This window comes from Paramormyrops kingsleyae, chromosome 25 (genome assembly GCF_048594095.1).
Source record: "Paramormyrops kingsleyae isolate MSU_618 chromosome 25, PKINGS_0.4, whole genome shotgun sequence".
NCBI classification, from domain to species: Eukaryota; Metazoa; Chordata; class Actinopteri; order Osteoglossiformes; family Mormyridae; genus Paramormyrops; species Paramormyrops kingsleyae.
The window spans coordinates 29,409,315-29,424,185 of NC_132821.1; the positions used below are offsets into that span (position 1 = coordinate 29,409,315).

Here is a 14,871-nt window from a genome sequence, read left to right on the forward strand (position 1 = left end):
CGCATAACGGCCTTCCTTTGGAGCCATATTTAATGGCCAGAACTCAGTGTGAGTCAAACGGAGACAGAAGAGCCAGATTGTATCACATGGGTTTTTATGCACAGTATTTAAAAGAACAGATTTAATACTGATATTACCACACATTTAAGTTGGGTACTTTGAAAAAACCCACAAATGGATTATAGTTATATTTAACTACAAGATAAGGTGCAAAATGTGTTTAAAATCTTACACTGCGAGTAAATATTTAGATGCAAATGATTCCATGCTACACAGGTTGCTCCTGTGTATTTATTTACGTGTCCTGCAGGGTTGGGCCAATCTGGAATGCATTCATCAATTCCAATCCAAATCAGGAAATGGAACTGGAGTTGGATTGGAAAAAAACTACGGGGAACAGAATTGGAATTGAATTCGGATTTCAGGGAGATTTAAATTCCAACTCCAGTTCCATTTCCTGATTTGGATTGGAATTGATGAATGCATTCTGGAATGGCCCCAACCCTGTTGTCCTGTCCCCCCAGCCTGTGGACCCCAGCCTTGTCTCCTACAGGTCCCAGGACTCCTCAACACCTTGAATAAGACGTTAGACAGACATGGATGGTAGTGCAATTATAAACCTTTTTAATGGTAGTCATTGCCGCTGCCAAACTGCACTGTTTCGGAAATTCGCAGGTGCATAAGTTTAGCCAAGTAAACAGTGGCGCTCAGTGAACTCCGTGAAACTTCGCTACCTCGTGGAGGAGATGCAGCAGAGTGGAGAATGAGGCCGGCAGGGCCTGGCCGTGTCCAGCATGGCTTGCCTGGCGGGGCTGCATGTTTACGAGGTTGTGAGTCTTCAGAGACTGGGGGGTGTTTTGCTTAAAGCTGGCCCTGCGTGGAGCTGATAACAGCATGACATCAGCAGCTCACATACAGATACTCCGGCAAGCTGGGAAGCTCAACATCCTCCACTGTCTCCCTGCTAAGTTGTTTGTCGAAATAATCGGCCTTTGATTACACAGTAAACGTCACCTGTCTTCTGCTGCTGAACGTCGAAGCAGGACAGCTGGGTCACCACCGGAGGAGATATACAAACTCGCAGCTCCAAAATGCTCTCTAAGCCCCATTGTAACAGTCACACTAAACCTTGCTTAAGCTGGCTCGAGGATAAAAATAAAAATACAATTACGAATTGGATATATATCATGTATGTTCTCTATACACATCAGTCAAAAGTTTTTGCACACACAGATTTTCAACATTTGCATGTTACTCACTTAACATTTACTAAAAACACACTTAATATTCTTTGCTAACAAATGAATTTACAGTATGTTCCCCATTTGAGTACCTTTTTAGCGAGAAAATGTCATATCTTTGATTCATCAAAGTAACCTCCTCTAGCAGTTATAACAGCAGAGAAAAGTTGAGGTATTCTTTGTGTGACAAGTGACATTAAATACTGCTCTGTTACCTGGGATGAAACAGTTAACTAGTGCATTTAAAGTTAAAGGACAGCATAGAATCTGACTCTGCCATCACCACACAACCAGCCAATAGGATGTCAGACATGCACTGTTACATATTCTCTCCATATTATAAAGGAAACATTATATTTGACTTAAATATTCATTTGTCAGTTGTTCACTCAACTTTCCAATGAGAACAAAAAATCTACAGTTTATGAAAAGTGGTAAAAACCTGCGGTGTACGAAAACCTGTGGTGTACGAAAATCTGTGGTGTACGAAAATCTGTGGTGTACGAAAATCTGTGGTGTACGAAAATCTGTGGTGTACGAAAACTTTTGACTGGTAATGTATATTATTCCTCTTTCTCAAATGCCGAGAAAAATACACAAAGACGCACTTAGCAAGCATCAACTGGGTCATCCCATCCCAGAAGCGAGGAGACGGAGTGCGGAGGAACGGGTCTGGGAGAGCGGCAGAAACCCTACCCAGCACAGACAAGGTCCCGCCATTCTAGAGTAAGTTCCTTGAGAGGAGTTTCCCCTCTGGGACGCGTGCAGAGCAAGCGGATAACGCTAAATCTGCTACCGCTGGGCCATCCGGCATAGCGGCAGAAAGCTCAGCTACATATGATGTCAGAACAAGTTTTTCAAGTAGTGGGGGGCACATTCCGATATTTTTCTTGGCGTGAAGGAGGTTACTGGGGTAAACCCCCACTATGTGTTTGATGGGTCCTCTAGAGAACGACAGCTGAATTTTAATAAGACGTTGCTTTCTGCTTGAAAGTGGATCACTTGGAAGACTCGGTAAATTACGATAAAGCGATGCCTTTCATAGAACCACTGGCTAGGAGGCAGCTTCAATCAGGCTTAAAAGACGCAGCGGACAGGGTCCCCCCGATCATGTCGATACGTAAACAGAAAAGACGACAGATCACTATATTTTGTACTCTGCCTGCCGTTGGGACTCTGCAACACTGGCGAGTGATAAATTCGTCTGCTAACTGGCAGATCAGCCGGGCAAGTAGAAGCTTTTGTTTCAGCTGACATGGGATTCATTTTATGATCAGATAATTAAATAAAATATGTAGTATGAATAGGGACCATAGAGGAAGAAGTGCCTATTCATTGGGGGTGCCACAATTCAGTTCCGTCTTGGTAATCTATTATACAAATAGCATTGCTATTTTTATTCGGTCTATAGCTTATTAGTTTGTCAAAAAACGTCTCGCAGAATAAGTACAGCATTTTCTTAATTGCTGCAGCGTCCTTGTAATTAAATGCTTATTTCCTCGATCATGTACCCATTGCTTGCATTGTAATCACCGACACAATAAACCAACGGGCTAATTTAAGTTAGGAATTCCAACTTGGGCGATTTGGGGGACAGCGCAGTTATGACGGATTCTGAATATCAGGATCAGGAGACATCAGCTGTGTGGTATGATTCCGGCAGCGTGGGAATTGGCGGCCAGTTGACAGCCTTGAAACCTCACAGCCACCCAACAAGCTCACAGAAAGTAGAGCAAGATGAAGCCAGTTTTACACAAAATCCCTGATATTTTCTCAATCTGACCTTTGCTTTCCATGTTCAATTTACAAAAAATGAGCCGACTCACATAATTAAATGAAACACATGTCTAATACACATACGCGGATCTGGGGGCTGACGAGGGGGGGGCGGCAGCCACCTTAGACTGAAACCTGTCTAACCTACTGCCCCCCCCCCCCCCCCCCCCATTGCAGTTCCGTCATTAAACCAGACTTTGATTTTTAAAAACTCCTTTTAATACATAACTGTTTGCCTGTGACCCCGACGATACAGTGGTACAGAAGGAGCTCATGGTACGGCTGAGCTAAACGTGTCCTCTTACAACAGGAGTAATGCAGAAGTTTGAGAATCTTGAACTTAGTGTAAGTTTGTTACCTGCAAGAAATTGATACATTAAATGTGTATCTGATAAATCCACCACTGCCTGAATTACAATGTGGCGTTATAGCGTTTGGGTACCTTAAATATTCCATTATTTTCTAGGTGCCTAATGTTCATATTTAGGTTTATGTGCCACCTCAAAATGACCTCTGCTCGACCCTGGCCCCCCCACTGAAAATCTTCTGGCTCCACCCCTGCTATTACATGGAGTACTTTGTAACAATACCAAATTTATATATTACACAGATGCATGGGGTAAACTTTCAACATTCCTCTATTGTCCCATGCAGTCTTGAAATCTAAAAACGGCTTGGAAAGACACTATTAAACAAGGAAACACAAATGAATCCTGTTTTCATTCCGCAAGGGTTTGAAAATAATAGTGAGACTATTCTATGTGCTCTCAGGGGGAACAAACATTAACGGATTTTAAGGGCTTGATTTATAAACACCCATCAGTCTATGCCCACCACTACATTCCCAATTACATTTAACTGCTGCTGGTCCACCCTTGGTGGTGTGCTATGCATGTGATCTTTACACCAGTCCAATACAGAGAAGCCCCCAGACAGCACACTTACAGCACCCACACTTAATTCTATTGCGCATTAGTGTGGAACACCCATTGATTGTTAAAAAGTAATCAAAGGCATTCTACCTCCTGGGAGTTTTACACGAAAATGTTCTGAGGGCAGGAGGAATGATGATTGGTTCAGAGAGATAACCAATCAGATTGTAGGGGAGATGGGCCCAAGCAACTACAGTAGGAGGCAGGACCAAGACATCTGATTGGTTGGTCCCACCTCCTTTAATTGCTTGGACCCACCTCCTCTGCAATCTGGTTGGTGTATAATAAGATGTATGTTGAGGTGTATTATTGAAGTTCCAAGTTCAAGTTAAAATGTCTACTTTTTGCCAATCAGTGGGTGTTCCCAAAGTATCCATTTTCATAACTCTATAGGCATTTAGATTTTTACCCCATAAACTCACAGCTAAGCCATAAGATAATTAGCAATATTATAATAAACATAAACAGCCATGCTAATCGCTTAGTTCTTGCCTTGTTGAAATCCTTAGATTATATCACATTAAGCGATTACAAAAGCATAATAAGTAAAACAATGATATGTCAGCAAGATTAGCAGATCTCCGTCTTTCAGTCAACAAGTTCAAATCAAAAAATGGAAAAAAACAGAGTCAATGTAATGTTTTAATTTATGAAATAAATAACATCTATAGATACAAATATACTTCACATTCATATCAGATAAGCCTGATACAAAATTCAGGTTCACAGTACAGATGTGAGTGTGTCTTGAGTCACTTATTGGTCATGTGACGGGCAAATGTTTTGAAGAATACATAAAGTAACTTGACTAAACATGTTTTCTTTTATGTTTTTTTTTTGAGTTTTTAAAATGATGGCCGCACTTTAAAGCAGTTTACTTTCTCTCCTTCGTTACAGGGTAAAAGTTGACAAATCGACAATTTTTTACCCTCACTCAGAAAATGTCTGTTTGAAGAGTGTGTCAGGATAAAAGGAATTTTTAATGTTCATGTTTTCATGCGAATAAACCTTCTTTAACTCTGCTTTAAGCGAGCAAAGCTTTCCCTCGAAGGACTAACAAGGTATGGGGTTCATACACAAAGTAACTGCATGTGAATGCACAATTACGGCAATTAGAACCCAGAGCCGGGTGTTTACCAGCCATGTGAAAATTAAAGAGTGCAATACTGCAGGTAGCGCCTTTGCTGTGATCCATTTCCAGTTTTCAAAAGCGGGACATTTGTCCGGCGTGATTGACAGGTCTAGACGTGGATGGAAAAAGGCCTCCAAAGATTGTTTGGCCGTAACGAGAGTCCGCCAGACCTCATCGCACGCTCCCTTTCCTGCCTCTGATCGCTATCTTCTCCATATCATCACATCCTCCCCGTTCCATCTCAGGATGCCCCTCTCTCCCCCCACCCCCCCCAAAAGGTGCCATTATTCTTTTCTTATTAGAGAACTCAGCTCATATTCTGTCTGGCCGAGAAAACGCTCAGTTGAGCAAAAACGAATTGACTAACCGATGCTGACAGAGAGATCGATTTGCGGGCGGTTGAAGGCTACTCCTTATCCGCGATATGATTCCATTAGGATGTTTATTGTAATATAATTAAGTAATCAAAACAGAGAGAGATGTTACAGATGGAAGCCCCATCGACACCACTGTCTTCACTGAACGGTAACCTAGATTCCATTTACCCTCCCTCTGATCACAGACCTGGGGGGAAATAAAATATATATTTTTAAAGTGCACTTTGCCTAAAGGCTCCCCGGTAAATTCAATTTTCACCCCACATTGATTTTTCTATTCTAACTTGTTACATCCTGATGTTATCTATCATGGATTTATATACTACAGAGGACCGGGTTCAGCATATAGAGACCCACGCAGAATTCCCACACTCAGTCACAGACACCCACAGTATCATGAATTGTTTTTTTTTTTTTTTTTTTTATTCTTTCTTTATAAGAACCATGAATATCATGAGATCACCTTAGCCAAATGTTTTTGAGGAAGCTGCTTAGGCAGATTCCCCGAAGCGCGTCGTCTCTCAGCCAAGAGCAGGACAAACTAGCAGGAAAAACCCAGATGCCGCTGATGAAAACCAGCGGCCCAAACGTCACCAGTCTGGAAAACTGGGAGCCGGTTGAATTCTGTTGAGTGGCTCTCTACTTCATGCGCTAAAAATACATCTGTGAGCAGGGGGGGGGGGGGTGGTTAAATAAACCATATCTAAAACATGCGACAATTATTTAACAAGCACCCGCCGAAGGAGCCCAAGCAGACACCCCGTGGTGAGCAGTCTTTCCCAGAAGCAAAATACCTGGTGGTCTGCCTGTCCTCCTACTGTAGCTGTTTACACGCTGGGATGGCAGACGTGCCTTAAGGAGACCCCGCCATCAAATGAAACAGCTTGGCTAAATGAATAAATCATTGCCATTACCTCCGAATAGCAGAAGCACTTCCACCTTAAATGCTACTCATGTAGACATCTGGCACGACTGTGCATCATAGGGTGAGAGACTTTGATGTCTCCTGCTAAAGGCAGCTGTGCAGAGCTGGCCAAGAAGCACAAAGGGAGACGGGTCGACTTATCTCTGGCTGCGTCCTCAGACCCACTAAAATACTTCATGAAACTGGGCATACAAGAAGCTAAACTTCGTCCTACGCAGCTACTGATACCGTTTATATAGAAGTGATTTGGGCCCAAGCAAACCCCGACCAAAGCCCTCACACCCCATAGGGTGACAGAATACCCTTCCCGTCATAAGGCATGTTCATTCCTACACAGCCACCATGCTTTTTTTTGTCGTGTTACTGAGAGTTTAGGGACTCCACAGTCCCCTGGCGTTGAGGCATTACATTTGAACGCCTCTAGTCGAGGCAATCAGAAATCAGTGCTTCATCATCCGTCACATCCTAATCAAAGAGAAGTCACTGGCTGAGAGCCACGGACCACATCAGAATCAGAGGGTGGGGGGGGGGGGGAACCGTGAACCGATTTCGACTTGATTGATTGATGGTTAGGGCGGCCTTTCTATAAAGTATGTATAAAATCACATTAAAGTGGATATTTTGCCTGAGGTATTTGGGGTGGCATTGTGGTGCCAAGGTTAATGTGGTTGCCGCATGCCACTAGAGACCAGGGTTTGAGAGCTGGGAGTTTGCATGTTCTCCACGTGTGGTCGCTCCTTGCAATGGGCTGGTGTCCTGTCCTGGATTATCCCCTGCACTGCACCTGTTGTTTCTGGCATAGGCTCCTTACCTCCATGATCCTAAAAGGGACAAGCAGTATAGAGTGGTGTTTTTGGAACCGGTCGTTTTTGACCCCCAGACGGTCCATGCTTTTGCTGCCCCCCAACTCCCAGGGAATTGGGAGGGAGCAAAAACATAGACCCTGTGGGGGTCAAAAATGACTGGTTTGAGAAACAATAGTATAGAGCAAGGTTCTTCACATCTGGACCTCGATTCCAAATCCAGGCCTTGTTTTCAGTTCTCCCAGGTAGTTGATTAATAATTACTGATTCTGATTGGTCAGAGTCTTCACACCTGACTGACAGGTAAAGGAAGGCTGGAAAACCAGCAGGGCTCGGACCGTGATTTGAATAACCCTGGTATAGAGGATGGAGGAATGAATAAATAACTCTGCAATCGATTATGCTGCATAATTTAATGTTTTCCAGCACAAAAATGAACTTTTTTTAAGTTCTATACTACAGTACTGTGGTAAGTTCCAGAACGTGCTTCTTTCTAGTGCCATATGTTACCAGTCAAGGGAAATCACAGAGGCAATGAAACTCTCAGTCCTGGGCTTAATGATATTTTAATTAAAGATGTGTAATAGTCTATTATAATTAGCTAATGAGTCATTTTTAGGAATGCAGTCTTGCCTGCCATGTTAATTTTAGGAAAACAAACCACTCATTTAGCTCTTATTGCGCTGAAATTACTCAAGTGATCCGGAGAAGTTGCGGCGCAGTCATTTCGGCGAGCTGATCGTTCGTGACGAGCCGTGACAAGCGTAAGTGTTTGTAATTTGTCCCCACTTCACGTCATTAATAGCAGGCACAAAGAATGGATACTTTGGAGATGGCAAAGCGTTTGGGTAGACGTCGTACTTGGGTAGACGTCCCTCTGGTTCTGCATGACACTGTATGACAATGTAAGGGGATGAGCAAAGACCAAGAATGTGAGAGTGAGAGTTTTAAAAGAGGCGGGTCCAAGCAACCAGAGAAGGCGGGACCAACCAATCAGATGTCCTGGGCCCACCTCCTCTAAAACCTGATTGGTTAACTCTCTGAACCAATCATTTTTCTTTCTGCCCTCAGAACATTTTTGTGTAAGTAAAACTCCCAAAGTGCATTTCTCTTCAGTCTTATAACACCTGTGCTACATGTTTAAATTAAAAGGATGAAAAGCCGTAATGAAGAAAGCCCACGTTAATTTGTAATTAGAGCAGCGTGCGAGGTCAGCTGAGGCCTTGTCTGTCCGGCAGGGATGTTAAAATGCAGAGCTGCAGGTCCGTGGGGGTTCTGAGTGGGGGGGTCGGACAGATGGCTCTCTGAGCTGCTGCCGCGAGCCCGTCCGCACGGAGCGACTCTCTGAGGATGCCGTCTTGACATTTCCACACGGAGGATCCCAAAAGGTGCCTTCATCTCTAATTGACTTCTCTTGTCCATGTCAGCATGGGAGGCGAACCATCGCCGGTACCGGGTCGTCTGCCACCAGGTCTCACATTCGCGGCCCAGATGACGCCTCGTAGGGGTGGTCCGGCTCCGGAAAGTCGGCAACCCACGGGAAGTCCGTCCCGACGGTAAGCACTGCTTGTTCCGATTAGCCGCTACGGCGTAAACAAAGTCTGTCACGCCTGGAAGGTCATTCTGCGCTAGGCTTTAATGCTGTTTTGATCTTGATGGAAGATACTTAGTCCAGAGCTGTAGTTTTACACTTTTCTAACCTGAGACACACGGTTTCCAGCAGGGAACAACTTACAAAAGTGGATTCAAGACTCAGATTCGACGTGGCACCGACTCCGCGGGGGAGACGGACCCCCGCAAGAAGGCATTATATTTCCAAAAAGGACTCCTGCAATCCTTGCCAGATTGGAGGAGGCAACCAAAATAGCCGTCGACGCTCACTTTCCAGGCAGGCCGACGACGAATGAGGGAGCAGAAGAGATGCAGACTGGGTAGGCAACCACACCAGATCAGGATATGCGGCGAAAACCTTACCCTGTCCCGAAAGACACCCCCCCGGCCACCAGGGGGAAAACTCTGCATACAGATGGTCACTCAAGGTGTCCTGTGCCACGATAATTTTACTATTTAATGAAGAGAAGCAGAACATACCGGGAGAATTAGCCTCAAGCTATGATGGGATTATGATAGCCATGACAGCCAAGCAAAGTGATCTGGGGCGACTCTCACGTCCAATTCATCAAGAACACGCTGAGGAATGACTCATTGGGCCTGATGTCACCCTCTTTAGCACCATCTATCCCAAAACTCGACGCCACGCACGTGCCGTCGACGTTCCGCACTCTCACGACTCGCGCTAAGATCCTGCACGTGGCTCACTCCTCCTTCTCCTGCCTTTCCTACCCCGACGCCCACTCTCTGTTCATTCGGTCCCTGCGCTGCTGCCCACTGCTGTTCTTTTCAGATACCATCCTTTCTCTCCAAGGACCGCCCAGCCAGTCCACGGCACCTTAGAGACAGTTGCTCACGACGCGCTCGCTGTTCCCACAGTCTTGGTGGAGGAGACGGCTGCCAGACAGTTTGCGAACAATTACACCGAGGTCTCCCAATTCAGCCAAGCCGGCTCACCACCCAGCCTCGAAGAAACTGCCTACTTAAATACACACACACGCATGCACAAGAGAGCCTCCATCTTTTAAACAAGTCTTACAAACCTACAAGAAATCTGCCAGTGTATAATGTCCTTGCATTAGTCATAATCTCTTGGGATGTTTATTTTCAGACTGGATTTTAGACTAGTCTGTGAATTTGGTTTGGGTTTTATGATGCTGATGATGATGATTATTATTATTATTTTAACATTCATTCCTATTTCACACCTTTCAGACGAAAATCTTTTTCGCACATATGAAACATGCATTTTTTATTCACCATGTCAGACAATGCCCCGAACATAAAGAGAACCATTTCTTCAGAAATATGTTGACTCAATGTTTCCAGTTCCAAATTTTATTGTCACACATGTTCCGAGGAACACGGTGATACAATTTCAGGGTGGGGGACAGGTGGAATGGAGGTGGGGACAATAAAACATATTCACTGCAAAGCGACATATTAAGCCATGATTCACTCCATCGAGTCACGTGGGGAGGGGGGCCTGGAACCAATCCCCCTACCGGAAGCCAGTCCATCATAGGGCAGCAATAATTTTTACCCGTTTTATCACAAGCTCCAGTAGTACAGTACATCTCACATTTAAGTTGCGATTCTCAAAATTAAGCTCAACACCATATTTAACTTTTGGTACGTGGAATATAAATTTCAGGCTTTACGCTGGATTGGAACAAAAGCAGAATTTCTGTTTCGGTAACGAGGCCGGCGCTTGATTTACGTCCAGCAGGACAGAATTCTAGCGAAGACGACAAAACTGATAGTGGGCAGGCAAATTGTTTTATCTCGACACGGCTGTTTTCCACTTCGGATGAAAACTATGCATCATATTAACGACCGAGTTGTTGAAATACCGCGAATATTCATCCATCACGCTGAAGAAGTGCAGGGAGACGGCGTTACCGCCGGAGCCGGCAAGGGAAGTCGCTCCATGGCTGGCGGTAAATGTTAATGCGCACACACACACACACACACACGCACACAGACACACGCGCGCGCGGACAAGCACAGAGATGAGCTAGGAGTCTCTTGACTTGCAGCCTAATGATAATGAACGACCCGGCAGGTCCGGCGACTGAAACACTCCGTCATTCTTTGTCAATCGAACGGACGAAGGCCAAGGTTACATACAAACTGTCACAATGTCTCAGTCTAATGGCACATCAGGTAGAATTCACAAGTCCAGGCCCCACTGAAAAGACAAAGCGACTTGATCAATGGCCACTTATGCATCTGTTTTATTATTATTTATGCTGCCTAGCTGACACTAATTCAAAGCTAAACACAGTCCATAACATTATATTTCCATCTATTGATATGACTGAGTATATTAACAGGCGAAATTAGTTAACTGCCTCATTTAAGGGCAGTACAGATGGGCCCATCTTGGATCTTGAACCTGGAAACTCGTAAACATCTTTAACCGTTATGCCACCTACTGCCCTTTCAGGGTAATGCATTTAAAATGAGCTGGTCACATCAGCCCGAAATATGCATTCAAGACAAAAACAGAAACACTGGCAAAAATTGAGGTTCTACTTGTACACATAAAAAATAAACGTTTAAAATGTTTAATTCACGGATGAATCATGATTTCCTAAAAGCGTAATGCACCATGTGCACGCAATCATCTGTTAGTTCATCCTCATTAAAACGGCGCCCTTGAGAGAATCCGTTGTGCTATAACGGGACTTATACCGCGGTGGCAGCGTGTTCCTGAAGAAAGCGCTGACAATCTACTCACACCAGCTAGCAAAAGGCGAAATTCAAATGGGGGGGGGGGGGGCATTTAGTTTCAAACAGGGAACCTCATTCAGTATGTTTGGGAAAGAGAGAAAGCATGTCTTTCAGATGATCTCCGCGTCCTTGGCCGTCCTCGTTCTGACACAGTGATCGCTCCTTACATAAACAGCAAACACAAGGCAGAATCAAAAAATATTCATAAATGACACATTGTTGCTATTTATCTGTCCCACTGGCACATGACAGATGCCACGGAAACAGATCACAGAAGTCTGATTGTGTCATTAAAACGACAGCCTATCCAATGTATCCACTTGAGCACCTCCCCCCCCCCCCCAAAAATGCTTCGGGGAGGAGCAGGACAAATGGCCTGACCCCCCATTCGGACCTCAGGCTTCTCTCTCAACCGTGTATATGTGTGCGCGTGTGCATATCTGATTGGAGAGCGAGTTGGGCCATGTGGAGAAAAGCATTCCAACGTAGCCGGTACCTCGTACTCGTGCAAATGGCAAATAAAGCATCGTTTCATCTCATCATAAAGTTGCTTTACCTGCTGTCAGTTTTGTTTTAAGGAACCAGGAGGGAAAACAGGAAACGGCAAAACTCATTCCGTCATAGAAGAGGGACAAATGAGAAAAGATATATATATATATATATATATATATATATATATATTCACAGAGGCACTGCTCCATTGTAGCAGCCCCTGCTGGAAGTAACTGGGACCCAGTAGGACAGGCACAGCCAACCGCTGTGTAAGAAAGATGCTGAATAACATCAGTTTGTGGGAAGGAGCCAGTAACCTGGATCTCAGACCCAACAAGGGGACTTACTGGTGACTAATCCACCATAGTGATTAATTCGGGGATTTCAGTGCAAGCCCCCACCCCCTCCCCCCGCCCCCCCAGGCCCGTAAGGAAATCACCCAACAACTCACACCATACAAAGTGGTATGTTAGTGTGGTGTCACCTGCCCAGGCCGGCCTGCACCCAAATGTGCGAGATTTCATAACCAGCCCACAACAGCCGGCCACCATGATTCACCAACCGAATCATAACTGTCTGATAAAGACATGTAGTTACACTCTCTAATGCATTACATGTTACAAGCATTTCCCAGGGAACTCGTAAACAAACGCAAAGACAGCCCAGGGCAAGAGAGTTAAATGCGTATTTCCCACCACCAATATGGAAAAATGTAAATATGCTAAGAAGTTTTTCTCACTTATTCATTTTGAGAAAAAACATCTCCTTCAGTGAATACACTATTTGGGGAATACTACACGAAAGCAGGCTAATGTACGAATCAGGGAATATTTAACGCTCTGAATGCATAGTAATTCCGGGATGGATATTTACTGTTACTTCTGCAATGAAATAATCCTTTCAGAACAGACAGACAGACAGACAGATAGACAGATAGATAGATAGATAGATAGATAGATAGATAGATAGATAGATAGATGGGTTTTCCAGTGTTTTGGGGGGAGAGTAGAATGACCCCCAATATAGACTGGGCATTATTAACACACTCCTGTCAGTCTGGAGGATGCCACATCACTCAGCGGTCAGTTAAAGCAGCGCTTCACCAAACGTCACAAACAAATGCGCAGGAGAACACAAAAAAACGGGTTAAAATAGCTGGTCATTCATCTGAGTGTTTCCAGCTTCCCCATCTACGCGAGCCCCAGACATTCACAAATATAAAATTCTTACTCAACTTCCCTGCTCTCTGTGTTACTTAAGTATTTGCGCGTTTTTCCCCTGCAGTTTGTCGAAATTAACAAAAAAAGAAAAATACGGAGGACAAATCAGACCAAAACAAAAAATCTAAAAATAAACACAGTACACATGTAATACGACCCATCATAGTAACTCAGTGAAGGAGCAACATGTGATCTATTGAAAGCAGCCCTCAGTCAGACTTCTGCAGTGCTCTGGATGGAGCTTAATAGTTGCATCCAACTTCCCATTCACTTCAGAGCTGAGTGGGGGGGGAATCAATACATTTCCAGCTTGGATCTCGTTATACTGCCCGAACTCCCGATATAGTGATTTGATGCTCTGTTTCCAGCATTATATTGCAAGGAGGTCCGTTTCAAAGACACCTTGGAACTTTGTAGATAAATGTAGCACTCTATAATAACATTATTATGAGGAGATACTCTGAAGTTTTCCTTAACTTGAGAATATATCAATATACAGACGCAGTATTCGTCTTTTCGGCTGTCCATCGGTCACGAGTTAATACAGACAAGGCGTGCAGGTGATTGATAGAAAAGATATTGAGTGAACAATGAGTGTAAAGTGCTCTGCAACACAGAGTGGGGCTACTTATGCTTTTTGGCCTCTCTAATGCCGTGTGCCCTCTTTATTAAATAAAAAGAGAGAAAGGGAGACGGTAAGCTATATGCTACAATAGCCTACGGTGCACTTCCCAGGCAAATATCGCAACACACATTTTAACGGAGGGTAAGGGGAAAATGCATCAAAGCAGTAACGCGGTAATTCCAATTAATATAAATGAGTATTATGAGAATAAATGAGCCAGTGTGAACAGCACCGATTCACAGCACCAGAAACCACTTTTACCGGAAAAACAAGTGCAACTCCTTTACCCAGTTAGAAATACAAATGAACCGAGAAGACGCACCAGAGACACTAACGAATATATAATTAATGGCTATTAAAACGGATTCTAAAATGTTACTTACTAAGGTGTCCAGATCACATATGTTAGGAAATCCAGAGGAATCTTATCTTTCTTCTCCCTAGTCAGAAACAGCGATGCTTTCTTATTCCAGACAGAACCCCTTAACTGCAAGAGAAAAAAAATGCATGAGTCAAATCATTCCCCTTAAATATATGAAGATTTCCGGAAAAGTGCTATCAGACAGGAGAAAAAGACGGAAAAAAGGACGCGTCCGCTGTAACGAGCGGCTGCAGTTTCTACCTGCGCTTTCAATCCCGCCGCCGCAGATGCGGAGAGTGAATCGGAGCGGTAACCGGGGCAAAGTGAGCTTCCCCTGCTGACAGAGCCGCTGTCAGGTCGCCCCTCGCACTGCTGCCGACGCCGGGGAAGCGAGTGAGAGGAGATCGCGGAGGAGACGGGGGGACGCTCCCGCACACCTGCACTTCCGGCAGCGGCCGCTGGAGGGCCGGCTGCTGGAGCGGGACCCCGGCATGTGGAGCGCAGAGGGGTGCCGTGAAAAAGGCGCTTTATTCATATCGAGGGGGGTGGGAGTCCATCGGCTTATACACTGATATTTAACTAACCCTAACCCTATCGACGCTGCTGTTTTCAATCAGACCCGCATATCAGAGTATCTTAA

At 44.5% G+C, this 14,871-nt stretch overlaps 1 protein-coding gene across 7 annotated transcripts in view; it reads right to left on the bottom strand.

Moving 5' to 3' along the window:
- Positions 1-14,634, bottom strand: part of LOC111853062 (receptor-type tyrosine-protein phosphatase delta-like) — a 276,305-nt gene extending 261,671 nt beyond the window's left edge. For 6 of the 7 annotated variants that reach the window (XM_072707602.1, XM_072707597.1, XM_072707596.1 and 3 more), the window contains exons 1-2: positions 14,493-14,634; positions 14,254-14,357 (exon numbers count right to left, since the gene is read on the bottom strand). The gene's annotated coding sequence lies outside the window, so the exon portion shown is untranslated. The remainder of the gene's footprint in view (positions 1-14,253; positions 14,358-14,492) is intronic. The other variant, XM_072707601.1, reaches the window with a different exon arrangement.
- Between the last annotated feature and the right edge of the window lie 237 nt (positions 14,635-14,871).